The 27,232-nt window shown below is 49.2% G+C and overlaps 1 long non-coding RNA gene across 5 annotated transcripts; it reads right to left on the reverse strand.

Moving 5' to 3' along the window:
- Nucleotides 1–734: 734 nt before the first annotated feature.
- Nucleotides 735–27,135, reverse strand: LOC122224527. 5 transcript variants are annotated; one of them, XR_006204842.1, is made up of 7 exons: nucleotides 27,013–27,135; nucleotides 24,107–24,254; nucleotides 20,987–21,073; nucleotides 19,744–20,089; nucleotides 13,655–13,907; nucleotides 13,415–13,455; nucleotides 10,235–10,262 (listed from the first exon to the last, which is right to left on the reverse strand). It is a non-coding gene; the product is annotated as an uncharacterized LOC122224527 (long non-coding RNA). The 5 variants fall into 5 exon arrangements; XR_006204857.1 differs by lacking the exons at nucleotides 10,235–10,262; nucleotides 13,415–13,455 and adding an exon at nucleotides 735–915 and having other exon boundaries at nucleotides 27,013–27,134; XR_006204838.1 differs by lacking the exon at nucleotides 10,235–10,262 and having other exon boundaries at nucleotides 12,431–13,455; nucleotides 27,013–27,134.
- Nucleotides 27,136–27,232: the final 97 nt, after the last annotated feature.

Consider the following 27,232-nt stretch of genomic DNA (forward strand, 5'->3'; position numbering starts at 1 on the left):
AGCCAAGGAAAAGTTCTAATGACTTACTTGATCAGAAAATATCTTTGAACCATTCCCATGGGTATAACCCTGAGGGAGATACATAGAAAAGATGAGAGAGAGATGCGAGGCCTGACCCTGCCTTCAGGGGGCTCACAGTCTAAATTCAGAGACAAGATATGAATGCCCAGTAAGTAAAATAATGGTAAAGCAATGTGATCAGCCTCTGGACTGCGAGAGAGACACTCCGGAAGGCAGCGGCTAGCAACGGAAACCCCTAAGCACCATGAGATTAAAAAGAAATTCTTACCTATAGACTTATTATTCCTACCCCCTTTACTATAACAAAAAAGATTCTTCTATGAAGCTCTTTCCCAGAGTGCCTAAAAGTTTTAAAAACCTTTGGGGAAAAAGTGATGGCATTTCCTTCTGAAAGATTATTTTCATTGCCATTAAAATGAAAATAAAGTCACTGGCCAAGAATGCGATGTTGACCTTTCAGCCAGCAGCTCTAATTTAAAACCCTGTTTGCAGCAGCATTTATTGCTTCAAGTTATGTGACTGTTGGCTTTGAGAAACTCCTTTTCTGCTCCCCAAATGCAAAGCCAGCCATCGTTACCAATAATTCACATTTCTACATTGCAAAAAACGAGGTGAAAGTATGTGAAAGTTCCCCACCATTCCAGGAAAGAGCCAAGAGCCAGTCCTGGCTCCTCTGGAAGGTCAAAGAACCCAGTGGTCTTTTTCACATGGGATTGGTTAAGAGGTCATCATCTTATTTGGAAAACTGTCTGGACAATTCTTCTGAAGTCGTTCTTAGTAGAGAGGGGAGCTGAGAGAGCAGGCAAAGCCAAATGAGCTGCAAACACATCCTTTCTGCTGACTTTCCAACATTTTAGCTTCGTTCTTCCTTATATTCGGGATCGTTACATCTTCCTTCACAACAAAGAGAAAGAATCTGAGAGTGAAAGAGAGAGGCAGATTTCAACCAGGCTAAAATCCAGGAAAGCAGTGAGCTCACTGGGAGACTAAGGCTTTTTCTCTCTGCTCCTCCGCTTCCCTTTCCTCCCCCTCCCTCCCCTCTGCCTCCTTTCCTCCTCCTCTTTGTTTATTGTGGTAAAACACACACACCAAAACTTAAAGTTGGGTGGTATTAAACACAATCACGTGGCTGCGCACCATCACCACTTCCTGTCCGCAGAAGCTTTCATCATCCCCAACCGAAACCGTCACCCCTAAACACTAACTCCCTATTCTCCCCTCCCCGCATCCCCTGCAACCACTATGATACTTTCTATTTTTACGATTTTGACTACCGTAGGTCCTTCGTGTAAGTGGAATCATACGATATTTGTCTTTTTTGTGACTGCCTTATTTGACTTAATGTAATGTCCTCAAGTTTCACCCTGCTGTAGCATATCACAGAACTTCCTTCCTTTTTAAGGCTGAATAATATTCCATTGTGGATGTACCACAGTCTGCTTATCCCTTCTCCCATTAGTAGCCGCTTGGGTTGCTTCTGCATTTTAGCCACTGTGAATAGCGTTGCCGTGAGCATGGGTGTGCCGGTATCTCTTCAAGACCCTGCTTTTCAGTTCTTTTGGGTATACATCCAGAAGTAGAATTAGTGGATCGTGTGGCAGTTTTATTTTAGATTTTTGAGGAACCTCTGTACCGTTTTCCACAGTGGTTCTGTCATTCTACATGGCCACCGACAGTGCACAGGTTTCCAAGTTCTCCACGTTCTCACCAACCCTTGTTATTTCATTTGTTTGTTTGTTTGTTTGTCTTAATAGTCATCTCAATGGGTATGAGGGGGTATCTCATTATGATTTTGATTTGCACTGCCCTAAAGATCAGTGATGTTGAGCATCTTTTCACGTGCATATCAGCCACTTGTATATCTTTATTGGAAAAACATCTGTTCAAGTCCTTTGCCCATTTTTGAATCAGGTTGTTTGGGGTTTTTTCGTTGTTGTTGAGTTTTAGAAGTTCTCTATATATTCTGGATATGAATCCCTTACCAGATATGTGATTTGCAAATATTTTCTCTCATTCTATAGGTTGCCCTTTTACTCTGGGTAGTGTCTTCTGATGTACATTTTTCAAAATTTTCACAAAGTCCAAATTGTCTATTTTTAATTTTGTCCCTGTGCCTTTAGTGTCATAGCCCAGAAATCATTGCCACATTCAATGTCATGAAATTTTTGGCCTGTGTTTTCTTCCAAGAGTTTTTCTCGTTTAGGTTTTACGTTTAGTCCTTTGATCTATTTTGAGTTAATTTTTGTATGTGGCGTTAGCTAAGGGTCCAACTTCATCCTTTTGCATGTGGATATTCCAGTTTCCCCACACCATTTGTTGAAAAGACTCTCCTTTCCCCATTGAACAATCTTGGGCACCCTTGTCAAATATCATTTGACCATAAACGTCAGGGTTCATTTTGGGGATCTTTATTCTATTCCATTCATCTACATGTCTGTCTTTATACCAGTACCACACTGTTTTGATTACCATGGTTTTACAGTAAATGTTAAAATCAAAAAGTGTGAGTCTTTCAATTTTGCTCTTTTTTTTTTCAAGATTAGAAAAATCTTGAAAAATTTTTGGCTGTCCGGGGTCCTTGAGATCCCATACAAATTTTAGGATAGGTATTCTATTTCTGCAAAAATCATCATTGGGATTTTGATAGAGATTGCATTGAGTCTGTAGATCACTTTGGGTAGTATTCACAATATTAAGTCTGCCAATCCATGAACATGGATATGTTTCCATTTATTTAGGTTATCAATTTCTTTCATAACATAAATAAATGTTTTGAATTTATTTGTCGTTTTCGTTGTACAAGTCTTTCACTTCCTTAGTGAATTCCTAAGTGTTTTATTCTTTTTTATTCTACTGGGGTTGTTTTTGCAATTTCCTTTTCAGAGTGTTTCTTGTCTGTGTATAGAAATGCACAGATTTTTGTGTGTTGACTTTGTATCCTGCTATTATGCTGAATTCATTTATTAGTTCTTAGATACTAAGGCTTTTTAACTAGGAAAACAATATAATAATATTTTCTTGTTTGTAAATAATATTTGTCTATTATAACAATATTTCAGAAATATAATATAATATTTATTATATTAATATATATTATATATATTATAATCATAATAAATATAATATAATAATTATAATAATATTTCATAAATATAACTTAAATACTATCTACTATTTAATAATAGAATTATAATTAATATAACAATATACAAATATTATATAAATAATATATTTAATCCTGTATGTATTTTCCTGAGTGTTTTTAATATTTTACCTCATTTAGCATTCACATTAACCCTAAGAGATAGGTGCTATTGTACCCATTTTCACAGATGAGGAAACTGAAGCCAGAGAGTTCAGTAACAATGATTATGAAAGCTACCATTTGTTGAGCGTCTCTGTGCCATGAACTGTAGGTTCATCGTCCCCATTCAGCTATCACTGCAAGGTCATGTAGCACAATTCACATAGTGTCTCACTTACTCCTGGCCAAACTCTATGAAATAGGAAGTATTGTCTCCATATCACAGATGAAGAAGATTGAGGTTTAGGGAAGTGAAATGCTCCCTGAGGAAAGTAGGGAAGTGACATGCAGACCCATTTCTTGGGACTGCAGGCCCTCTGCAGGACGAATGTGGGCAAAGTGAAGGGACTTTATCTTTGCTGCATATCCCCCTCTTTTACCTGCCCCCCCCTTGCCCCCCCCCCTTGTGTCAATAATCCCAAGGACCTGATAAACTGAGAGTAAGGTAACACTTAGCCTAATCATTATAGGTATATTCCAGGCATTGGGTACGGGCAAGAGCCATACCGCCATGTGGGTGGACCCTCCATCCTGCTTCTAAGAATCCTCAGCCTTCCAAAGACAACTACAACATCCAATATCAAGGGCATGGGCTTTGGATGTGAACACATCTGGGTTTGAATCTCAGCCCTTCTATGTGTTAATTTGTGTGCCTTAGGCAATGTAATTCTTTCTAAAACAGTCTCACCACCTGTCAAATCAGAAACATAATGTCTACCTAAGATTGTTGTGATGATTAAAGTACAGGAATGTTGAGAACATGCCTAGCTCAGTGCCTGGCACATGGAAAGTGTCCATTAAATAGATAATCCTAATTACAATCATTTTCTGCTTGAGGGCGTGGCCTGAGTCTATCATGTCCACTGTGGTGAGCTCAGAGGCCAAAATAAGTATTGCTGAATGATTAGCAGCCTGGTTCATGGGTACCCCCATGGTAGTGAGACAGCACCCCTTGTCTTTAACTTCAGCACCAGCCCCATTATTTATATAGCTCCTTATTTACATGAGACCATTCATGGCACCTTCAGTCTGGGCCACATACCCCGATGCCCACAGACTCAAGGAGAAAAACGTAAGGAGATCTCCTTGCCCACAACCTCAAGTAGCAACGTTCTTTGTGGTTCTCACAGGCTTCATCTAAGTCAGTTTGCAGGATTTTTATTTAACAGCAAATATTTGAGTTCTATGTAGTAAGCATGGTGAGAGGATTGACAGATAAGTGGCTTAAAAAAAAAAAGACAGATGTGGCTCCTGTGTCGATGGTGCTTAAAGTATAGCAGGGGGAGTGGAAGACCAGGAGGAAGCAGGGAGGTGGACTTAGAACGTATTCCAACCCTTGGCTGTACAGAGAAGATAGAGTTTGACGACTTTTCCTAGAGAGCCCTCTCTGCCCAGTGGCCGAGACATCTTTCAAGATTCCAGATTCAATGCCGCTTCCCCTCAGACGCCTTCTCTGACCTCTCCCTTCTCCATACACAACAAGCCCTGTCCTGCATGTGCCAGCAGCGTCCTGTTCGTTCCTGGGAGTAGTTCTTTTGCCTCAATGTGGCCTTCTGCCTCTCCTTCTATCCACTGCTGTCAGCACAATGTCGGGGCTGTACCAGAGATTTAACACATATTGATCAAAAACAAGTGAATGAAAGAATGGACATATTTTTGGACTTGAGCAAGGCTTTTGACTTTTCTAAGTCTCCACTTTCTCTCTGACCATGGGACTAATAATCCAGTACCATAGGATTTCACATGGTTTTATACCTTGGTAAATGTAAGAGGTGACATAATGGTTAATTCATATTATTTCAATCCAAGAATTTCTAGGGAGTGGGGACTTCTTGAGAAGCACCTGTAAAGTCCTGGGCAAAGCCTCCCAAATCCTTGTTTCTCTCCAAAAGTCCTAGGGTCCTGGGCGATGCCAGGGCCATCTGCCTTCACACCTGACTTTACCTGGGTTGGTTCTTTTTATTTAAAATTTTTTTTAATGTTTATTTATTTTTGACAGAGAGAGAGAGAGAGAGACAGAGCATGAGGGGGGAGGGGCAGAGAGAGAGGGAGACACAGAATCTGAAGCAGGCTCCAGGCTCTGAGCTGTCAGCACAGAGCCCGATGCAGGGCTCGAACTCATGGACTGTGAGATCATGACCCGAGCTGAAGTCGGACGCTCAACAGACGGAGCCATCCAGGCGCCCCCACCTGGGTTGGTTCTTAACCAGCGAGGACGCCAGCATGTCCACGCCCCTGTGTGCACAGCTCCTGCTTCAGGCCCATGGTGCAGGAGGGGGTGTGCTGGGGGGCAGAGCTACAGAAGAAGGTGGGAGAAAGGGCTGTGAGCACACCCAAACTCTCCCTGGTGACCAGGCCCAGATCGGAGCGTTTCCTGTCTTGCCCTCTTGAAGACTCGAGCAGCCAAGTTTGAATCAGTGGCCACTTCCCTAATCACCAATGGGCCCCAAGGTAAGAATAGCTTCCTGCAGGGGCTGTGCTGCTCTTTTCTAATATTTGGCCACTGCAGGCCTGGATCTGGAAAGGGAGGGTCCCTAAGCACTCACTACTCCCCTCCACAACCTCTGCTATCTCTCCTTCCAGCCGCTCTGTCCTTGGAGCCCAGGCTGACTAAGCCCCTTACCCTACCTGCTCTGGCCCCGGTCCTGCCAGCCAGGGAGGTGATCACCCAGGGAGTGAGGGCCTGACTCCCACTTCCTCCAAATCAAGTTTCCTCGCCTCAGCTGCCCACTCAGAGGCCTCTACAAGAGAAGTGGGTCACCGAGGACATCATGTAGTCAGGCTAAATGAACACCAAACACAGCCTTTTAAGGGGAGAGCCACGAGTAAGCACAGGCAGCCTGACGGAAGAGCCTTAAGAAGAACAAAGCATCCTAAGTGTAGATCATCTATGTATCCTGCTCGTTTTAGGAAGAAGAAGCCAGGGCTCCCCTGAGAGTCTGAGGATGAGCTTCTGAATCCAGATCTGCCACTAACTAGCAAGGCGATGTTACACAAATGACATGACCCTCAGGCTTTAGTAAAATGTAACAAGTGGGCTACAGTCCTGCTCCAAAGCTCCAGGATTTTAATTAAAATTATGAGTTGAAAACAGCCAGCCACCTGTGTTCCGGTTGCAAAGGGGAGGCTCAAGTTGTGTGTACGGATCCCGGGGTGGTCGTTCGCGTTCTCGTTAGGTAGTAAGGGAGGCTATGTCCTCTGGACTTTGGACCCATGGCCCCAGCCCCAAAACTGCAGATGCCTTTGGAGGCTCCTCTCCACCCTCCACACTGAGGCATCCATGGCTTCTGCTTTGCCTGGTGGGATCACAGAGCCCCCTCGCCCCTAAGAGGAGGAAACTTCAACCTAGTAATTTAGGGAACTCCCAAGAGCAAGCGATATCCATGGGGTCCCCACTTCACAAAGGCTTGCTACATGAACACCCATGTGTAAAACACATTCAAGAATTGTGGCTGATAGGCGAAAAAGCCCCCCGGCCCAAGAATCCCTTTGACTAGACAGGCCCCACAGTGTGTTTAAAATAAGTACTTACGGGGGCGCCTGGGTGGCGTAGTCGGTTAAGCGTCCGACTTCAGCCAGGTCACGATCTCGCGGTCCGTTGAGTTCGAGCCCCGCATCAGGCTCTGGGCTGATGGCTCGGGGCCTGGAGCCTGTTTCCGATTCTGTGTCTCGCTCTCTCTCTGCCCCTCCCCTGTTCATGCTCTGTCTCTCTCTGTCCCAAAAATAAATAAAAAACGTTGAAAAAAAAATTAAAATAAGTACTTACACACACATGCATGTGCGTGCACACACACACGCGCGCACACACACACACACTGATTATTGCCGCAGCTCTAACTTCCAGACCTTTCCTCCATAGCCGAATCTGCCCTTCTCATCAGGAAAGTTGCCTAGATTAGTGGAGACAGAAAAGGCCACTGAGCCCTTTGATTCAAAACCCACGAAGAGGACCCCCTTCCCCTATATTCACAGATAATTCTAGCCAAGGGTATAAGAAGAGGCCCCTGGTGTCACGAGGCTGCAATGCCTGGCAGCAAAGTCTCAGGAGACTCGGAGACACAGGCGAAGTGCACACCCCCGGTGGTCTTCCTGCTCTCCCCTCCTCACAGGTTCTGTCACCTTCTGGAGGCTGTTTGGTGGGGCCCGTCCCATTGCAGACCTCACTCCTGTAAGTTGGACAGTCGATTGGAAATAACTTCCACGCTTGGGGTTTGTTGTTTTTTTTCTTTAAAAAATTTTTTTTAATGTTTATTTTTGAGAGAGATAGAAAGACAGAGTGCGAGCAGGGGAGGGGCAGAGAGAGAGGGAGACACCGAATCCGAAGCAGGCTCCAGGTTCTGAGCTGTCAGCACAGAGCCCGACGCGGGGCTCGAACTCACTACTGTGAGATTGTGATCTGAGCTGAAGTCGGATGCTTAACTAGCTGAGCCACCCAGGCGCCCGTTTTTTTCTTTATTGACACTAGCCTGACTGTGCAACACAGTGACTCTTCTGGGCTCCAAGTTTTTAGCTTGATTATCTATATAGCATACCCTATCTTGCTGAAAGATTAACACAGGCACAGTGATAAGTTCTTACTGCAAATGGGATGCAGCATTCCACTTGCCATTGTCTGACAAGTCAGCTTTATCGGCAATGGGCCCCGTGTGCATCTGTGATGGGCCGTGTGTGTGTGTGTGTGTGTGTGTGTGTGTGTGTATGATGGACCCAATGTGTGTGTGTGTGATGGACCATGTGCATGTGTTTTTCAGTCCAGAGACAAAGCACAGGTCAGCAACATCGCAGTGACAGCAAGAAATGCCTTCGCCTACGTGGCCGACCAGGAAGGTTTTGTGCACGTCTATGACATCAAAGAATATGGCCTGCAGGGACCCGAGCTGCAGCCCCCCAAGAGTAGACAATAAACACTTCATGTTAAATACTATAATGAGCACAGCTTCAGTTTTAACTTAATATTCTGGTTGGTAAGATGAAATTGTACCAGTGAGGATGGGGGGTAGGGGGAGGCGGTCTATAAAACCCTTTAAGGATGGGTTTAGAAACAAATATTTTTAGCTTGGCAAGGATACAGGAAAATGGGCACTCCTATATGCTCTTGGCTAGGAAGCAAATTGGTGTATACTATCGGAAGGGTAAGTTGACTCTACATATCTAAAGCTTCAAACCGGCAATCCTACTTCTAAGCATTTGGCCATAAGAAATAATAAGACATGCGCACAAAGATTTAGTTATCAGGTGAATCAATGCATTGTTCGTAAGGGAGAAAGAGAATAATTAGAAGCAACCTAGATATCCAACATAAGGAGGATTGATTCAGTACATGATGGTATAACAAATACACTGGAATACCATCCAGTCTTTGAAGAACAGTGCTGTAAACGAAGGTGTATTCACAGGAAAAATATTCTCGGTAAATTATTAAATGAAAACACTCAGATCGCAAGACAACATTAAAGTATGAATCTTAAAAATAAAGAAAGCATGATTCTTTGTTAAAACGAAGAAATACGTGGAAGATTGAAAGTCTGGAAAGACACACACCAAGGTTTTCACAAACGTTATCTCTTGGTAGATGAGGTTATAAATGTGCATTATTTTTTATTTTTGGAAATCTGTATTCCAGAAATTCTGTCTTATGGAAACATTGCTTCAGAGAGCACAAAAGAATGGAAAATGAAAAGCACTAGTTGCTACTCTGACCTCTTTTACCACCTGACCTGCCATTTCTGCATCCTGGGAACACTGTGAATGAATCTTAATTTTCTTTCAGAAAGTTTCTATGCATATATATATACAGGGGCACCTATATCCCACTACATAATTTCCAGAACTTGTTTTTTACCTTTGCATCCCTTAGACAACTTTCCAAAAAAGCACATTTAACTCTGTTCAGCATATTTAGAATCTAACATATTTAAATAGCTATATAGAATCCCAACAAACACGTTTCTGGAAGGCCAATATAGAGGTAAATACAGACTTCCATTTAGTCACCTTTTCCTGTTCCCCACAGAAGTTTAAACGCTACAGCAAGAGAAATTGGAATTTAGAAGTAAGAGCCACCTGCCTAGCCTCCATCTTCTATTCCAAGTACTGGGTGCATAGCACTTGCCAGGCTACTTTACAAATCACTTTTGATTACTGGTCTACTCCTGCGTGCTTTCCAAACCCTAAGCACTGAGGGAAACCATAGCATAAGCAGCTTGCAAGGGACCCATTTTATATGTCTTTGGACCTGGCATGGGGTCTTTCACATAGTTAGGTGCTCAATAAACACTTAGCAGTTAGTGTAGCAAAACCAATGACTGCCACACCGGTACCTCTCCCTTGCTGGACACTCATCCGGATCTGACCCCATCCCATGAAACTGCTGTATGGCATCTAGCATTGTGGTGATTAACTCTCCCACTGTACTCAGGTGTGTTCTTCCTTTTGATTTAGATGTGACCTTCCGCATGGCCCATGTCAGTGTTGTGACGTCATGAGTACCATCTATTTTAGAGTTCAAGAACTTGTAAGAGTTAAAATACTTGCCATTGCTTTGATCAAATCAACCCTCTCAAAAGAGCTCTGAATTAGTCAAAATAGGAAAACCGGATTGTAATCCTGAATCCTACTGTTGGGGAAAACAAGATGTATGTACTGCCTGCACGGGACTAAAGGAAGCGATTGGAAGTCTTCATTTTTCTTGTAAATGGATCATCGTCTTCCGTGAATTGGTCTGGTATTTTCCTTTAAGTTTAGACACTTAGTAAATTTAATCTTTTTATTACTTTTTAAATTTTAATTTATTTTTTAATTTTTTGAGAGAGAGAGAGAGAGAGAGCACAGGTGAGGGGGCAGAGGGAGAGAGAGAGAATCTTAAGCAGTCTTCACGCTTAGCGCAGAGCCTGATACGGAGTTTGATCCCACGAACCTGACTTGATTGTGACTTGATCTGAAATCAAGAGTCAGACACTCAACCTACTGAGCCACCCAGGTGCAGGTGTCCCCCCACCTTTTTTTCTTACTGAATTGAAAGGAGTCAGTGCTAAGGGCACAACCTGAACTCTGGTGGGGCTGTTCTTTACAATATCTTGATCTTTCCCCCAGACCCATCATCCATAAGATGGTTTTCGGTGTATCTTGTTTGATATCCTGGGACTGGCGCTGGAGAACTTGGAGGGTGTGATGTGGTAGGAGGTAGGGAGAGAATGGTACCAAGGATAATTCAGAAGATTGACCTGCCTTCTATATTCCAACCATCATTAATGGGAGCATTCACATATTGATTCAATGTCCCTTTCATGCTGGAACAGCTTTGGAGAATCTTTCCTCCCTTTTTATCTCATTAGTTTAGAGCTGATAGAAGAACAGTTTCTGCTCTCATCCTCCCTTGACTGCACCATCTGCCTATGGAGCAGAGATGGGGCGTACATAGGTATGGAATATCCTACCTGGCTGCCTCCTCAGTCTCAGTTCAGGGCTACATATGTTCTCTAAGGCCAAGTGTATTAGTCAGCTCAAGCTGCCTAACAAATACTGTTGACTGGGTGACTGAAACAATAGGCATTTCTTTTCCTACATCAGAATGGTTCTGGAGACTGGAAGTCTGAGATCAGGGTGCTGACATGGTCGGGTTCTGGAGAGAACTCTCTTCCTGGCTTACAGAGGGCCATCTTATTGTATCCTTGCATGGCAGAGAGATGGCTCTGGTGTCTCTTCTTATCAGATCGCTGCCAGATCAGGGTCCAACCCTCATGAGCTCGTTTTAACCTTAACTACTTCCATACAGGCTTTATCTCAAAATATAGTTACACTGGGGGGTGGGGCTTTAACATGTGAGTTTTGCAGGAAACAAAATTCAGTCTATACCTTAACGTCAGCCTACGTTCACAAAGAATTGGCAAAATTAAAGATATTTAAACTTAGAGAGCTCACCTAGACTCAATGCAGTGAGTTTGGTAAGAAAATGTGTTATCATAGGGTCATATCTTGGTTGGAACAATTCAGAACACAGGGAAGGGCCTAGCCTGAGTGGGCTAAAGTAAGGAGATTCACCTGACTCACGATGTACAGAGACTCTGAACCTATTTCAGCAGGTCAGCTTGTCTCCCTAGCGGATATTCCTTGAAGCAAGTGCTAAAACTAGAATTTATCCTGTCTGTCCTTAGTTTAGTACTGAGTAACTTATGCACCCATGTGATGCATTCTGTAGGAGGCATTCCAGGCTCAAGTCTCCAGAGCCAACTGCCCTGGAGTTGTTTCTTACGGAACCACAGAAGCAGAACTAAATTTGATTAGGTTGACTTAACAACCTTAGCAGTAAGCTTTGCTCTGATTAGAAGATAGGTTAGCTTCCGTACTATGCTTATTTGTCTCTATTCCTCCAGGAACCTTTGGGCAGCATAGCCCCTGGGATATTTTCATTCCTGCCTCCCGGAGCCACCCTAGAGTGCCCTATGAAATTTTGACAGATCCCCAGAGCATGCCTGCTCCCCCAGTGGTGGAAGGGGATGTTGCTGCTATGCACAAAGGAAAGGAGGAGCGAGACAATGTGGTGGAGGAAAAGGCTAAGGTTGGTCCTGGTCCATCCAATTCGCCTGCATTTTCGGATTTTGTGGCTTCCAGGCAGATCAGCATGGAATACAAACTGCAGACTGAAAGAGTCAGGGGATGACCCAGAGAACAAGTAAACATAGAGATTTAAAGTGTGTCCCGAGATCGTGCTTCCGACCAGGTAGGGTGGGGGAGGGGGTGGTTGTGGGTGCATCTGTGGGAATGATTGAAGCTCATCCCCCTAGCGTCGCTTGACTTTGTCCTCCTTTGACTGATAAAAAGGCAATTATTCATGGCCTTGGAATGTAAGGAGACCCAGGATCATGCTCAGCCCGGCTGTCACATCTGAGAAGGACAGACACTGCAAATTCAGCCCACGGCACACACTCTCTATTAAGAAATACACACAGAAGCTTGGCTTCCAAGTGAAAGGAAGAAATGAATGGGTTAGTGCCCCAGTCTATGAAAGTCAAAACTGGAGGAAGAGATTTTAAGAGGGCCCTGGTAGATGCAGTCTTGATTTAGAGCTTAGTGAAAATATATGGATTTCCAAGAAATGCTTGCCCTTTAATAAATTGAAAAGAAGGTCATTTCATGAGCTATTGCTCACTGGTTATGTTACAACTCAAAGCAGAACACCTGCTCTGCCAGCAAAATAATGTGTCTCGGGTTTTTCCTTGGCAGCCTCCTAGAATACTGATCACACGGTATGACCTCGTCGCTGACTTTTGTGTAGAGCCCCAAACACGTTCAAAATAGGAAATAAAGGGACTGGGCAGGCATAGATCAAGAAAACCTTCTGTCTTGTCAGAGGCCTCTCACATTTCCACGATCCTGTTCTCATAAGCATTCCCAAGGTAACAAAGAGGTGCGGTGGTAGCCCTCAGGAGATCAGAATGTGTCTACCCAGCACCATTGGGCTATTCAGAAATACAATAATTTCAGTGTGCATTTGATACGGAGCAAATAAATGCGTTCATTAATTTTGATAAGCCCGCCATTTGAAAACAAAAGCCCAGAGGGAGGAGGGAAGAGAGGAGGGCGAGAGGAAGGGAAAAATGCTGATGTGCTCAGAAGCCAGGCGAGTGCTTGGCTGGAAGGCAGTCTTAGAGAGAAATCCCACTGCAAATGTAATGTAGGAACAGGAAGGGAGCGGAGGGAGGGCAAGGCAGGAGGAAGAGGGAGAAGAGGAGGAAAAGGAAGAGGCAGGGTGGGGAGGAAGCCGCTCAGTTTCAGAAATCAAAACAGATCATTGACATGATGTTGGTTCTCTGAGGGTGAAAGAGAGTGGGGCAGTCGGTTCCAGGATGGATTTTGGTTTTCGCTGGTAGACCATTAGGTGCATCTGTGTTTATTTTTCTGTCCAATTTGACTGCTGGTACCTCAGGAAACAGTCTGCAAATTCTTTCCCGGAGAAATACACAGGGCAAAAGGAAAGAACCTGAGCCCTTATATAGTGTATGTGGGCCATTCGATGGGACCCCAAACTGTGAAATTGCAGAATAAAGTGTTTATGAGGTAGGGTCGCCTGAGTTCTGTTGTTAAATTCACCTTCATTAGTTGCGTGACCTCCAGCAATCACTTCCATTAATCTGTGAAATGAGAGGCGGGATTAGCTGATCTGTGAGTTTTATTCCAGCTCTAAAAATGTTATGTTTCTCTGAACGTCTGTTTTGCAAAACTGAATGTGTTGATTGGATTCTGGGTGTCAGTAGCGATTCTTCCCGAATACCAGCATATCAAACACAACCACAACTGAAGTAAGTTGATGGAATGCAGAAAATCACTCACCTGGAAAATATCACATAGGAGTTGGTGGTTTCAACTCCCGAGTAAAAGCTCGGGGGAAAATGCTCTTGTTTTGTAACGGATTCAGCCAGCCTGTGTCTTGTTCCAACACAGAAAAATGCATGTAACTGACAAGCTATCTCTGTTCCCTGTCACCATTATGATCCTGGGTTCCCATTCCCACAAGTGTTCCTTCTTCCAGCCTGAAAAAACCCCTAACCCTTGCTCTCCAGAAGACTCCATCCTTGAAGTTGAACTGAAACAAGACATAAATCAATGGTATGCATTTTGCAACGGCAGGTGAGCCGAACAGGAACAGCCAGGTCAAAGCGAGGGCCCCCTTGAAGTAAGGCAGCCTTTCCTGGCTGAGGCATCCTGGGCTACTCTGCCATCAGCATGAGTCACTTGTCCCTAAGCCCCGCAGCCTGTGAATATAATGAGGTCACCATTCAAATCTCACCAGTTTAACATCCTGCTTGAATGATTTAGATCTAGGCCGTGGGGCCATGTGAGTGACGACACCATCCCGACATGCCCAGTTCCTTGGTGCAGTGGCTCTAGGTCATCAGGAGCCCAGACCCCTTCTTCATACTTCTACCCACTATCTTGGCTCCGGTTTCTGTCTTCCCTATCACCTTATAGCTGCCAGGGCCTCCCACCTTCCAGACAGTGTGAAGAAACAGAGGCATGGCGAACAGAGGTCCAAGACAAAGGGGAGGCACCTCCCAGCCAGATCAGCAACCTTTATGGACTTTTCTAGGAGGTCCCATACACTGCTGCTTACATCCTGTTAGCCAGAATGCAGTCACGTGGGCCACACCTAGCTGCAAGAGGAGTTCAGAGTTCTGTAACCAAGGAGGAAAGGAACAAAGGATTTTTGGTAGACAACTAGCAATCTCTATTTCAGGGGGTCACATAGGAACATGCCTCAGATGCTATCAAAATTGGAGAGCATCACACACAGAAACACCATCCATCATGGGCATCATTTAGCCACGAATCTAAAGTTGGCCTTGGGAGAATTTTTGGCCAGTTAGAAAATGACACGGACTAGGATTAGAGTTACAGGTCTGTCTTTGAAAACAGTGTGACCTCAGGCAAGTCACTTAAACTTCCTGTTATACACATGGAGATCTCCCACGTGGGTCTACGATCCAACGAGCTGGTGAGCGTGACAGTGTGTAGGTCCGGAGAGGGAAAGGGAGGGGATCCTCTGTCCTCAGACACGTGGGGTTTGACATCACCAGCGTCTTCGTCACTGTCATCGTGGGCAGCAGCAGAATCGGTGTCATTCTTTACTCACCTTCGCAGAACCTGCTTGGGTTTTAGTTTCCCCTCCTGGGAGCATTAGTCTGCTCAGGCTGCTGTCACAAAATATCAGACTGAGCGGCTTAAGCCACAGGCATTCATTCACATAGCTCTGGAGGGTGGAAGTCTGAGATCAAGGTTCTGGACAATCCAGTTCCAGGTGAGGGTCTTCTTGCTGGCTTGCAGTTGCCGCTTTCTCACCGTGTCCTCATGGGGTGAAACACGAACAATGTCTCTTCCTCTTCTTGTGAAGGCACTGATCCTATGACCTCATCAACCCTAATTACCTCCCAAAGACCCCGTGTCCAAATACCATCACACTGGGGATTAGGGCTCCAACATCTGAGCTTTGAGGGACACCTTGCAGTCTATCCCTGGAGACTGTTATGGGTGTGGGGCAGGGCAAGGCTTCCAAACAGCATAAGCCAGCAGTAAGAAGCCACCGACACTCGCTCCGTCCATTCCAAGTGGGGTGGCATGGAAGCTGGCTCTGGACACAGAGCTGATTCTCTACCTTTTTCTGCTGACTGGCCTCAAGAATGGAATGCAAAGGGGGAGCTGTGAACAGTGAAGGAAAGAGGCCAGAGCGGGGCTGCCTCGCAGGTCCCAACCAGGAAGGGAACCAGTGGAAATACTCTCATCCAACTGGATCAACACCTGTGGTTGTTGGGCTACTGAAAAATGTATGTTTTCTAAGGCAGGGAACCGACGTATGTACAGTAAATGTTTTATTTCAACTTGCAACAGTGAAATGTACACCCATTCCCCAATCTTTGGATGTTGGGCCAAGGCTTTTTCTTCAACTAAGAGATGAGTTCAGCACAGTCTTCCTTAAATCCATTACATATGACTTTCAGGTTTTGCTTTTTTTTTTTTTTTAATGTTTATTTTTGAAGCAGAGAGACAGAACATGAGCGGGAGAGCGGCAGAGACAGAGGGAGGCACAGAATCCGAAGCAGGCTCCGGGCTCTGAGCTGTCAGCACAGAGCCTGACATGGAGCTCGAACTCACAATCTGTGAGACCATAACCTGAGTGGAGTCAGTCGCACAACAGTCTGAGCCGCCCAGGTGCCCCTTTTTTGCTTTTTTTAAGTACAGCAAGAACCTGAAGGTGTTTGCAAAACAATATGAGCACAGCGGACTCCTAGATTTTTTAGAATTTTCCGCCAAGCTTTAAAAGTTGTCCCATCTATCCTCAATTCAATATCACCCTTCCTCTAGTCTTTCCAGAGAATTCATCTCAGTTCTTACAAGGTTTTGGGCACATTTTCATCTCACTTAAATAAATATATAATTGCAGTAAAATGTCCCACTGGCATAAACAGGTCTGGGAACACACACAGCAGGTCCTTGTTAAGTGTACAACTCAACCCTCGACCATTGGGAGCAGACGTGCCATCTGCCAGATGTGATCGTTGGGAGGCTGCGGGCATCTGGCAGGTGTTTACAGAGTCAGTCAGTCAATCCGCGAGTTCCGTCAGGAGGGCGTCTGTTATATGTGAGCCTTGGAGCGGCAAGGATTCCCCTACAAATCACACTGACGCTTTCCCTGGACAGCTTGGCTGTAGCACTGAGGACAAGAAGGAGAGACCACGAGCAGCAAGGAGGAGGGAGAAGATCCTGTCACTGCTCTACCCGCGTTGGTGCTACCTCACCTACATTCTCTGAGTGGGGCCCGGCCTTATCCAATAGCACACGCATTACTCAACGCCAAAAAATGTTGAGGGTCTTCTGTCCGGGGCCACCTCTGACAGTCAGGTGGGAATCACGAAATTATTTTGGTTGGTCCTCACAACATCCTGGAGAGGTACGACGTGTTATCCACACTTACGGATAAGGAAACCGAGGCTTCGAGTTTGCCCAAAGTCAGACCACTGTTCGGTGGTGAGGCAGGCGCGTGGTGCCACTGCTCTGTGAAAGGCCATGCCGCAGAGAAGGGCTCGGGTCTGAGCGCAGAAAGGAAAGCGTAATTGTAAAATGCTCCAGACGCTACGTAGAAGCTGTTGGCTGGGGGCAGATTATCGTGGAATCAAGCGTCCTCCCCCGAATGCGGGCCCGAGTGACGGCGCTAGTGTTAACTTGCTGAAACACACGCTGGCTGGAGTTCACTTACACGGAGAGGGGTGGCCAAGTGGCCAAGAGTAGATGGCTCCCAGGCTGTGTAGGGCGAAGTGAGGCTGGGAGAGGCAGACTGGGAAATCATCTCCAGAGACACGGTACCAGGAAGGCGAGCGGATGACCCAGTGGCTGTGCATGGAGCGGAGAGAGGGAAAGGGTACCTTTGGGCTCTCAGAGACGTGGAGGGGGTGCCACCCGAGGCCACGGAATCCAGTAGAGAGACAGAGAATCGCCCCACAGAGACAACCATGCTCCAGCAAAGGGTAGGTGAGTGTACCTCCTGTCCCTGGTAGATCAAGAACATTCAGGCTTGGTCTCGAGATTTTTGCTGAAAGTCGTCAGTGAGTACTTCCAAGGAGTTTGTTCAGCATTCATGCTGCACTATTCGTTGAGCACCGCTCTGTGCGGGACACGGTGGGAGTAGGAGGGAGTCTGTGACCCGAAGGAGTCCACACTCAGGGAAGCAGCGGGTAGTCTCCAGGCTCCCCCACCCTTCACCGCTTAGCTGCCCCTTGACAGCAGGGGTGCACAGCATTGTGGAAACATCAGTGTGGGGGGCCCACGGAGGGGAGGGCTTCCTGGAGGAAAGGCATTCACACCCCGGCCTGAAAGTTGAATAGAACTCAGCCAATTGAAAGAGAACTTTTAGAAAAGGAATTGCCGCTACAGCACGGATGCACCTTGAGGACATTCAGCTGAGTGAAATCAGCCAGACCCAGGAGGACGAAGACTGTACGACTGCCCTTACATGAGGGACTGAGAGGAGTCAGATTCATAGGGACAGAGAGTAGGACGGTGGGTGCAGGGGCTGGGGGAAGAGGGGAGTACAGAGCTGTTGTCTAATGGGGATCGAGTTTCCATTTTACGAGATGCAAGAGCTCCAGTCATGGGTGGTGGTGAACGGGCTTACACCTTACATCTTCGGGCTTACACCTTACACCTCACATCTTAACGCCACCCAACTGTCCTGCAGTTAACGAAGGCTAAAATGGTCAATTTTGTGTTATGCGAGTCTTACCGCAATTAAAAGTGAAAGGCAGGGTGGAGGGAGGGAGGGAGGAGCATGAGGCAAGGCCCAGGGCAAGAGAGAAAGGTGGAGGAGTTCTCGGAGTGTGAGAAGCTCCATGTGCTGGCACAGAGTCTGGGGGGAGGTGACCGTGGGAAGGACTTGACCACGGAAGGAAGGATTTTGAGGGGCGGAAGTAGAAGGCTTTCCAAGGTGTTTCAAATTCAGCAGGAGGGAGAAGAGCTGGTGATAGAGGGTCAAATCGAAGAGAGGAGCATGCGCATGTTTTTGCTAATGGAAGCGGTGCTGTGATGGGAAGGACCACCGTGCCGAAGGGGGGGCTTCCGGTTAAGCGGGAGGCAGCAGGTGCCTGAGGAATCCGCACGCTCATCTGGTCCTTTTCCTGCAAGCTGCCGCTGGAGCGGAACCAGCCTTCCCGGAGAACGCCTGAGCTGGGGTGGCCCGGCATCTACCAGACCCTCCGGTGCCACCAGGTCGCCTGCATGTCGGCTGTCCGGGAGAAGCCAGACTTGCCTATTATCGGCTCGGATTTGTTGAATTTAAATTGTCCTGCACAGGAAAAAGAAGGAAGCGAAGCCGCCCAGAAGGAGCACTGATCACATAGCAGTTTCCGTGTCTGGGCTCTGAAGAGACCAGGGTGCTCTTTTCTTGGCAAATTCTTCTTCCCCAGTTAATCCAGTTGACTGACTCAGAGTAAGCTTTGCCCGACGGGGGCCAAGAAGAACAAAACAAGAAATGATGTCTGCCAATGTGGGCTTCCTCCCAAAACAATTAGAGCTTGAAGTGAAGCCCACGGGTCAGATTCGAGGTTTTTCTTCCTTGGAAGCCTCGATTTCACTGAGTGCAGACAGCACAGAGCCGATGGGCTGCAGCTCTGTCACGACCCAGGTGTCCCCGACACCTCCTGCCCCCAGGTGGGGCGGAACCATGGAGAGGAAAGGGACGCTGTTGGTAAGAATTTTGAAAGTCTGTTTTGTGCCAGGCAAGCCTCAGTTAAGACCTTGGACGTATTATCTCCTTTATTCCTAAAAACACCCCTATGGATTATCCCATTTCACCAACAAGGAAAGTGAGGTTCTGGGAGTTTAAATGACGGCTGATGGTTATCAGTTAAGTAAACGGCACAAGAAAATTCAGAGGCCACAAGTTCTAACCAACAACGCAGACTCTCAGGGTAGAGAAGAGCAAGTTTCAGGAATAATATCAGAAGGCCAATTGCCGGGTCCTTTCCAAGCGTGGCTCTAAAGCAGCCATTTGAAAGCTCTCAGCCCCCTCAGAGATCCTAACAGCGGTAGAGAAAGAATAATGATGTGACTACAAGTTACAGAGCACTTGCTAGGCTGATCTCTTCATGGGCATCATTTAACCTTGAAGCAGCCTAGGGAAGGTGCATCCCTCCTTGTTAGATGAGGAAACTGGTCCTCAGAGAGATTACATTTTTTTTTTTTTTCATAAAGGCACCCAAGCCAAAATATCCCAACTTCAAACCTTAGTTTGGCCCCAGTCACTGGGCTATAAATCTCCACCCTTAATCCAAAGCCATCATTTTGCAAATGAGGACAGTAAGGGACAGAGTCCGTGACTGCAAACACAGGAAGTCTCTTGACCCTCCAGTCCGGTACTTGCCAGTACTGCTCACCTGCTCTTTGGTCAGCCCATGACCTTCTTCACACTGGGGCAAGCGGGGCGCTGTCCTGGCCGTGCCCCTCCCCGTAGGGCAAGGGGTCTGCGGGACGAAGGAGAAGCGTCCCTCTTCTGGACCATGCTGCAGGTCCTGGACCCTGGAGATGTCGTGCCCAGATGGCCCTGCGTCCGTGTCCAGAGCCATGAATGCCGTGTCCTCGGGGATTCATCCATCCATGGAGAGACCACACAGTCCCAGCCCAGCAAGGGGGCAAAGAGGTGGGTGTTTGCTGGGGTGCGGACACACATTGGGCATGCTTGGCTGGGGGTGCCATCCACGCCCTTCACCGTGCAGGAGGAAGCTAAGGGTGGAGGGAGAAAGCGGGTGAGCTGGGGGCTGGGAGCCAGGGGCTGCCCTCCCTGCACTGTCACATAACCACAGAGCCATGAGGACTCCAAAATTTTACATCCGTACTGGCCTTCTGGGGCCTTACGCACCGCCAAGGTGGGAGGATAGAACATTTGTCACCTGCTGAACATTTTATTGGACACTTTGTTAACTTGATATTTAACTTTTCAAGACTGAGCCTCCATCTGTACTCTTGCCCTGGACTCCCAATTAGAGGTGAGCCTGTGCCTACTTCTCTTTCACTTCTCCGACTCCTCCACTCCCAGACCTCAAGGCCCCCGTGGCCTTGTTCCCTATTCCACCTTGGCCAAGAATGCTGGATCCTCACTCGGCACGTTTTAGGAGCCCCGTCCCGTCCCCACCATGACTGGCATTTCACACGTGTCTATGTCCAGCCACTCCCGGGAAGAGGCTGCTCTTTCCGGTTAAGTTGCATGATCGTTCCCTGGGATTTTTCTGACCCAACCACACAGGAACCTCCAGCTGGTGCCGGTGGAGAACCCTCACATCAGTGAAGACTCCTGGCTACCCGTTAGGCAATCCAAGCTTAGGCAAAATGAGAAATTTATTGGTTTGTAGAACCATGGGAAACATTATGACCAAGAACTTAAAAACCCCATCAGGGCTAACGTCCCATCCTTGTCCCTGTGATATTGTCTGTTCTCTCTCTGTCTGTCTCTCTCTCTGCAGACCAGTTCTGTCCACGGTGCAGGAAACATGGCCACAACAGTCTCTGGGTTTAATTTGTAGCCTGAACTCCACAGAGAGACTGACGTCAGGTTCTCTTGGGGTTCTAAGTCTCACATCCCTAGCAAAGGGACTTGCTGACATATCTTGAGTCAGCACTTACCTTGGCTCAGACCGAGTGAGGGCCGCAGCCTGGTTCCTTTAAAAATGGCTGGTCTCATAGAGCCACAGTGATGCCAAGGACTGTTCCCTGGAGAAGAGGAGGGTGCTGAGTAGACAAACAATCCTCTCCGTGTCTCCGAAAGCTAGACAATTGATTCCCACTGCCTCAGACTAGCAAACTATGCCTATCTGCCTGCCTTTCCCCCACCTTCCCTCTCTCCTTCCCTCCTTCCTTCCCTTCTTCCTGACATGGATTTAAATCCCGAGTTTTCTCCTTCCTACTGAACCCAGGCTCCAGAGGCACAGAGAGGACCCACTCTCAGCTTTATCACCAGCTTGCGGATGGGCCAGAGTATATTACTACTTATCCCTTAAGCCTGAATATCTTCAGCTGCTACAAAGGGCAGGGGGAACTGTGTGCACCCCCACCCCCGGATTTTGCCCTTCTGTGTTGGAATCTTTGAGCCTCCTAAGCAACCAACCCACCTTGGCCGGACCCCTTTCCCATCCTGCTTTATGTAAACCTTCAAACACTGGATCTCTCCCCATTTTAATGAAGTACTCATTTTTAATCCTTTATTTTTGGACCATAACATTTCGAGTTTAATCCTCAGGGTTCTAGCCTGCCTACTTGGTACTATTTTAAATTGAGAGCTCTGCATTAATGCTGTTTTGCTGAGGGCAGTGTTCCCTCCATTAACTAATCCCTTGAGGAAATAATGCCATTATATGAAGTCAGCGGCGTTCAAAACAAAACCCTATCTTATAAATCATGTCAAGCGGGGTTCCAGATACCTCCAGGTGCAACTTCCAGTGGGTCTGGACTTGTTGGAAGAAAATGGGGCAAAGCAGTGGAAGACATCTGCCCTTTTTTCTGACCCGGTTCTTCTTTCCCCCCTTCCCACTCTTCCTACCTCTGCAGCCAGAATCCTGCTTTCTCACCTGTCCACTGGCGGTCGCAACGGGAGCGGAGATAAGCCAGCCATTACCCACCAGTCCTTGCCGACATAAGTTTGGGAAATGCTGGATTCATGATCGTTAAGCAGATTTGTTTACCTCTGACCCCACATCAAGCCGATCACCTCCAAAAGGGAGCACCTCCCACCACCCCCACAGGGCAGCCAGGGCTTCAGCCTATGGATGTGGGAGTGTTACCAACACTCAGTCCATAACAGAGAGGCGACTTGCTCAGGATAATAAGCAAGAAGGTGGCAAGAGCCAGGTCTGGGACCGATGATGTCTCTAGATTCCTACATCTGTCCTCTTCCCTTTGTAAGTAAAGGACAGCGTGAGGCATTGTGGACCAGCAGGTGGGGTGGGCAGCTGGTAGGAAGGATGAGACTCGATCTGAGATGCTGATGATGCCTGGCATTCTCGAGCAGGGGCCCGAGGGGATCCAACCTCGGGGGAGGTTACCAGAAGTAACCCCCCCTTCTGGTGAGATCCCAGAGGGAGACCCACAACAGGCAATAATGGAAGATGGAAACAAGGGCCATTTTATTGCTAGCCGAGACGACTGGTTTTAGCCGAGACGACTGGTTTTAGCCGAGACGACTGGTTTTAGCCAAGATGACTGGTTTTAGCCGAGACGACTGGTAGTCCCTCAGACGGACTCTTCCAGGAAGCAGAGCTGGGATTATGACAGGCTCAGAGCCTGAGCGGTCTTCCCTTCTCCTGCCCAAGTCTTACCACCAGGTTTCAGGGAGCTGAGGACTCTGGACTGAGGGACCCACCGTGAGTGTGAAGCCCAGTCAGGACCCCAGTCTCTAACCAGCGGTATTAGAATAGCAGCACTGTCTTCTCTCCTCTGTTTGGGACAACTCAGCGTAGCACCACTTGGCTGAGCCTGGGAGCACAATCTGTCTGTCTTCTCAGGAGGCTCTGGTAGAAGGTAGGGGACCATCAAAGAGGAACCGGGGTCTTTTCTCCACTCCAGGCGCTCACTCAGGGGAGGCCAGCTACAGCTCCTAGATACTTGGCCAGATGCCCGTGAGATTCAGGACGGGGACAGGAATATTCCTCCAAACCCTGGAAGCCACTCTGTCCTGCCTGAGTCCTGACTACTCCCAGGTCCCTCCCTGAGGCCAGCCTCTACCCTCCATCCCTCAAACCACCTCTTGCCCTTTCTGCTCAGATTAAACCTGGGCCTGCCCTCCCCTTCCCGTCAGTTCCAGGATCCCAAAGAGAATATTCTATAGATGCTAGTCTGAAATAATTTGTCTGGCTCAATGTGTCACGCCTTCCCGTACCTCCCATCCCGAAACACACTTTCCAGTCTCCCCTTTCATTTCTGCCTCCTGTTGTGGTGACTCTCATGAAGAAAGATGTCATTTGCGGACATCCTTATGACCATCAGAGGTATTTCTAAAGGCTTACAAATTTTAATTACCGGCTTCATATTCCTACACAACAACAAAGCAGGCACATTTCATCTGGGAGATTTCTCTCTGGTGTAACACAGACAGGAAAATATTGCAAGAAAGACATAGGCAATATTTTTTCTCCTCCACCGTGGGGCACGGTAGTGGGCTGAATGATGGCCACCCAGAGCTGGCAAGTTCTAATCCCCAGAGCCTGTGGATGTGACCTTATTGGGAAGTGGGTCTTTGCAGATGTGATCAAACTCGGTATCATGAGAGGAGGAGATGACCCCAGATTATTCGGGTGGGCCCTAAATGCCATCACAAGTGTCCTTGAAGAGAGGTAAAAGAGATCAAGGGACACATGTGGGAAAGACGATGTGAAAAAGGGAGAGAGATGTGGCCACAAGCCAATGGACCCCTGGAGCCACCAGAAGCTGGGAGAGGAAAGGAAGGATCTTCCCCCCCCCCCCACCAGAGCCCTCGGAGGGAGGGGGCGCCCACCCCCAGCCTGATTTCAGACTGCTGGCTTCCAGGCCAGTGAGAGGGGAGCAACAGATGGGGGACACTGAGTGCCACAGGGCCACCAGCAGAGAGGAGGCCCGAAAGATCACTCGACTTAGCCCCAGAAAGTTCACTAGTGATTTCTGAGAGCAGAGCGGTTGTAGCAAATGTAAGGAAACGACGGACATTGCGTTTGCAGAACGTTCTCCCACACGTAAACTTAGGAAAGTGAGCAGTAAACTGGAACCCTAAATTACCTCTAGTGACATGTATGCGTCCCACGAGAGCCTGCAGGCAGAGGTCCAGTGGTGAGCGTCCTGTGGATCAAAGGAAGTTGGGTTTCTCCTTGTTCGACCCAGGTCAGCCTTAACATACGTATCTTTTGTCCCACTGAGGACACGGGCCCTGGAAATCAGAAGCACCTGTTTCAGCCACGAGCATGAAAACCAGAACGAACCCCGAGCATCCTGGGTGCTCCCTTCTGTCCATGTGGTGCCTCCCGGTCCTTGCCCCATTGCCTCCACCTGTTTCCTACTTGGGACCTTCCTGAATCTCAAGTGCAGCCAAGCATTGACTCTTTTCCCTTTCACGTGCTATCCAGAGTTTTAGCCAAGAGTGGATTTCAAACCCCGTTCCTCACAGAAACTGTTGTATGACACAAAGACCTCTTCGGAATAACAGGGTTGGGAGTGGAAATCCACACGCGGCCAGTCCTGGCTTTGCTTTGTTTCATAGTGTCGGGGGGAGGGCACGTGCGGGGCGGGGGCTGCCACCAGCCCCCGGAAACGAGCCTACAAAGGGGTCTGTTGGGCCACTGAGAACAACCCCAAGCTGAAGCCCACACAGACCATGTTCCTGACAGGGCTCCTCATTTCTTACATAAGCTAATAAATCTTCACTTGCTTTTAAAAGGAGAGGTCAAGGGTGCCTGGGTGGCTCAGTCGGTTAAATGTCCGACTTTGGCTCAGGTCATGATCTCATGGTTCGTGAGTTTGAGCCCCGCGCCCCTCCCCGGCTCATGCGCTCTCTCTCTCTCTCTCTCTCTCTCTCTCTCTCTAAGAATAAATACACATTAAAAAGAGAGGTCAGGATGTCATAGCCAGTTTGGGCAACCAAGGAGAGGAGTCTGAGGCTCTTCTCCTCCTCATGTCCCCCAGCTCTCCTCACGCCCCCCTCAGGTCCCCTCGTGCCCCCCTCAGGTCCCCCCACACCCCCCTCAGCTCTCCTCACATCCCCCTCAGCTCTTCTCACGTCCCCCTCAGCTCTCCTTTCGTCCCCCTCAGCTCTCCTCACACCCCCCTCAGGTCCCCTCATGCCCCCCTCAGCTCTCCTCTCATCCCCCTCAGCTCTCTTTCGTCCCCATCAGCTTTCATCACGCCCCCCTCAGCTCTCCTCACATCCCCCTCAGCTCTCCTCATGTCCCCCTCAGCTCTCCCCCACGCCCTCCTCACCTTTCCTCACATCCCTCAGGTTTCCTCACGCCCCCCTCAGCTCTCCTCACATCCTTCAGCTCTCCTCACACCCCCCTCAGGTCCCCCCACACCCCCTTCAGCTCTCCTCATGTCCCACAGCTCTCCTCAGGCCCCCCTCCGCTCTCCTCTCGTCCCCTCAGCTCTTCTCATGCCCCCCTCAGGTCCCCCCAAACCCCCCTCAGCTCTCCTCACGCCCCCCTCAGCTCTCCTCACGTCCCTCAGCTCTCTTCATGCCCCCCTCAGCTCTCCTCACATCCCTCAGCTCTCCCCACGTCCTTCAGCTCTCCTCACACCCCCCTCAGGTCCCCCCACACCCCCCTCCGCTCTCCTCATGTCCCACAGCTCTCCTCATGCCCCCGTCAGCTCTCCTCACGCCCCCCTCCGCTCTCCTCACGTCCCTCAGCTCTCCTCACGCCCCCCTCCGCTCTCCTCACGTCCCTCAGCTCTCCTCACGCCCCCCTCCGCTCTCCTCTCGCCTCCCTCCGCTCTCCTTTCGCCCCCTCCGCTCTCCTCTGGCCCCCCTCAGCTCTCCTCACGTCCCTCAGCTCTCCTCACGCCCCCCTCCGCTCTCCTCACGTCCCTCAGCTCTCCTCACGCCCCCCTCCGCTCTCCTCACGTCCCTCAGCTCTCCTCACGCCCCCCTCCGCTCTCCTCACGCCCCCCTCCGCTCTCCTCTCGCCCCCCTCCGCTCTCCTCACGCCCCCCTCCGCTCTCCTCTCGCCCCCTCCGCTCTCCTCTGGCCCCCCTCAGCTCTCCTCACGCCCCCCTCAGCTCTCCTCACGTCCCTCCGCTCTCCTCACGCCCCCCTCCGCTCTCCTCTCGCCCCCTCCGCTCTCCTCTGGCCCCCCTCAGCTCTCCTCACGCCCCCCTCAGCTCTCCTCACGTCCCTCCGCTCTCCTCACGCCCCCCTCCGCTCTCCTCTGGCCCCCCTCAGCTCTCCTCACGTCCCTCAGCTCTCCTCACGCCCCCCTCCGCTCTCCTCTCGCCCCCCTCCTCTCTCCTCACGCCCCCCTCCGCTCTCCCCACGTCCCCCTCAGCTCTCCTCACGTCCCCCTCAGCTCTCCTCACGCCCCCCTCCGCTCTCCTCTGGCCCCCCTCCGCTCTCCTCACGCCCCCCTCCGCTCTCCTCACGCCCCCCTCCGCTCTCCTCTCGCCCCCCTCAGCTCTCCTCACGCCCCCCTCAGCTCTCCTCACGTCCCTCAGCTCTCCTCACGCCCCCCTCAGCTCTCCTCTGGCCCCCCTCCGCTCTCCTCACGCCCCCCTCCGCTCTCCTCTCGCCCCCCTCAGCTCTCCTCTGGCCCCCCTCAGCTCTCCTCACGTCCCTCAGCTCTCCTCACGCCCCCCTCCGCTCTCCTCTCGCCCCCCTCCACTCTCCTCTCGCCCCCCTCAGCTCTCCTCACGCCCCCCTCAGCTCTCCTCACGTCCCTCAGCTCTCCTCACGCCCCCCTCCGCTCTCCTCTCGCCCCCCTCAGCTCTCCTCTCGCCCCCCTCAGCTCTCCTCTCACCCCCCTCAGCTCTCCTCTCGTCCCCTTCAGCTCTCCTCTCGCCCCCCTCCGCTCTCCTCTCGCCCCCCTCAGCTCTCCTCTCGTCCCCTTCAGCTCTCCTCACGCCCCCCTCTAGTCCGGCCTCCTCCTGTGGGCTCCATTTTGAGGCATGGCACCCTTTTTCCCTCTGACACCGAAGTCAGAGACCTGGGAGTCGGCCTGTCCCCGTCCCTGCCGTTCGCCGGGAGCGCACGGCACACGAGGGCCCAGAGGCGCTGAAGTGGCCCCGTGAGCGCGCCGAGATCTCAGGGGAGGCGCTCCTTCCGGGGCAAAGCGCAAGGGCCGAGTCCGCAGAAGGGGGTCCGTGAATCGCTCAGGTCGTTTGTGACGCTTCCCAGCACGGCCTGCTTCCCTGTGGGCACCCCGG

The sequence above is a fragment of the Panthera leo genome, chromosome A1, assembly GCF_018350215.1.
Source record: "Panthera leo isolate Ple1 chromosome A1, P.leo_Ple1_pat1.1, whole genome shotgun sequence".
NCBI lineage: Eukaryota > Metazoa > Chordata > Mammalia > Carnivora > Felidae > Panthera > Panthera leo.